The sequence below is a fragment of the Penaeus monodon genome, chromosome 18 (genome assembly GCF_015228065.2).
Source record: "Penaeus monodon isolate SGIC_2016 chromosome 18, NSTDA_Pmon_1, whole genome shotgun sequence".
NCBI lineage: Eukaryota > Metazoa > Arthropoda > Malacostraca > Decapoda > Penaeidae > Penaeus > Penaeus monodon.
The window spans coordinates 37,100,142-37,102,641 of record NC_051403.1 but is presented as its reverse complement, the minus strand read 5'-3'; the positions used below and the strand labels follow the sequence as shown (position 1 = coordinate 37,102,641).

The 2,500-nt window shown below is 38.9% G+C and overlaps 1 protein-coding gene across 2 annotated transcripts in view; it reads right to left on the bottom strand.

The window, feature by feature from the left end:
- LOC119584473 overlaps nt 1–2,500 on the bottom strand; it is a 14,118-nt gene that overhangs the window by 11,553 nt on the left and 65 nt on the right. Inside the window, exon 1 of one of the 2 annotated variants that reach the window (XM_037933111.1) lies at nt 2,396–2,500. This exon is cut by the window's right edge and continues 65 nt beyond it. The gene's annotated coding sequence lies outside the window, so the exon portion shown is untranslated. The remainder of the gene's footprint in view (nt 1–2,395) is intronic. The other variant, XM_037933112.1, reaches the window with a different exon arrangement.

The window sequence follows — 2,500 nt, the reverse complement described above, 5'->3', positions numbered from 1 at the left end:
AATTATAATAATAATAATAACAATAATAATAATAATAACAATAATAATAATAACAATAATAATAATAATAGTGACAATAATAATGATAATAAAAAACAAAAATTTGCCTGTTGTTATTGGAGCACTTGGCCTTATAAAGAAAGGTACTGATAAGTTTCTTGAACAAATACTGGGAAATCCAAAATTAGAAATCCAAAAAATAGTTTTAAACAGCACAGCGCTTGTTCTCAGAAGAGCCTTATCGATCTGAAGTGTTTTTGTGTTCGTGAATTAACTTGACTGGATGTTTTGACTTGTGGTTATTCTGCATATTTTTACATGTTTTGTTGATTTTCCATTGCCTTAAACTTCAATCACCCTAGGTTGCTGGTAGTGACTCGCTGTCCCCAGTTCCTTTCCACGGAGAGTGCCGGTGTTACCTTTTAGGTAATCATTCTCTCTATTTATCCGGGCTTGGGACCAGCGCGTTGCTCCCTTGGGCAAGGAACTTCACCTCGATTGCCTACCTAGCCACTGGGTGGGCAAGCCAGCCCAAGTCAGTGCTGGTCCCAAGCCCCAATAAACAGCCCCAATAAACAGAAAGAATGATTACCTAAAAAAGGTAACACCGGCACTCACCGCGGAAAGGAACTGGGGACCCTACCACGTACTTACTCCAAGAGCATCACAACATGAAAACTACAATTTAGTATCATGCTGTGACCACGGCAGCTCAGACATGAGCCTATACCGTTGAAAAAAAATAAATAAAATAATATATATATATATATATATATATATATATATATATATATATATAATATAATATATATATATATTATATTATATATATATATATATATATATATATATATATATATTATATATATATATATTATATATACATGTATATACATATATTATATATTTTTTATATACGATAATAATATACATAAAACGTGTGTGTGTGTGTGTGTGTGTGTATGTGTGTGTGTGTTATTGTGTGTGTGTGTGTGTGTGGTGTGTGCGTGTGCGTGCGTGCGTGTTGTGTGTGTGTGTGTGTGTGTGTGTGTGTGTGTGTGTGTGAGAGAGAGAGAGAGAGAGAGAGAGAGAGAGAGAGAGAGAGAGAGAGAGAGAGAGAGAGAGAAAACAGAGAAAAAAAAACATTAAAGACACACACACACACACACACCACACACACACACACACACACACACACACACACACACACACACACACACACACACACACACACACACACACACACACACACACACACACACGCCGCTCCCGTCTCGCCCCGCCGCCCCACGCCCCGGAAAGAAAATCCGTATCTTTCTGCTCCCCGACAGCCGACTGTGACAATGGCTGTAATTCCTGTTAATCTTTACGGAAACGCGCCCCTCCCTGCATCAACCGCCACTGCCTTGGGAGTTGTCTTCACCGAGTATTTCTCTATTTCGTGGTGTGTCATTGATCATCGACATCGTTATCTTATCTGATTTTTTTGTTTCATTTTTAGTATTTTTAGGATTAGTTAATATTAAGATTAGATCAACTTGAGTAACCTTTGTCGTGGTGTTGATTAAGCGATTTTTATTATTTTGGTTGGTTTTGTATTTTTCACTGATTTTTTTTTCTCTCTCTCCTTCGTTTACAACTTCTCCATTTTCACAACTGATTAAAAAAACATAATTCTATTCATAGAGTAGAAAAAAGGAAAAGAGGAGAGATTAAAAGATAGTAGAAAAAAAGGGGAAGAGAAAAGTGAAAAATGAATAATTAAAAGAAATCTATTCAGCAAATCAGAATAGACGACAAAGGAAATGCAAAATGACAGAATAACAGTAGGAAAAAGAAAGAAAAGATGAAAAGAAGGATAGAGATGAAGGAAGGGCAGAGGGATAAAAAGAAAGGAATAGAGTAAGAGGAAAGGGGAAACACGCAGAGAAAGGATAATGACTGATGAATTAGCTAAGAGAACAGAACAAGAACAAGAACGAAACCCAAGAACAATAACAAAACGAGATAAATGAATAAACACAACAACGAAAGAGAGAAAGAGACAGACTAATAACGGAGAAATTAGACTAGGAAAAGAGAAAGCTTATTAAACATCCTACCTGACAACCACAGAGTGAAAGAGCCAGCCACTTACCTCCGACCACAACCAGACATTTGGCGGACAACAATCGAGGCTGGCAAGGCACTCGCTGCAGACAGCATCACCGGCTGGGAGAAGGCTGCACGTGAAGCGACTCACCATTCAACCCTCTCCCCACCCCCTCCCCCTTCCTCTCTATTCTCACATATCCCTGTCAATCACACACTCGAGAAAAAAAAATCCTCTCTCTCTCTTTCTCTCTCTCTCTCTCTCTCTTTCTTCGATTCTCTTCATCTTGTTCTCCGCACTCACCTTACCTGTAGAAAACGGGGCGAGGGGGACACACACACACACACGAGCTTCCGAGCGGAGTACAACAGACCACCACAAGTACCTGGCTGAGACTGAGAGGTTTCC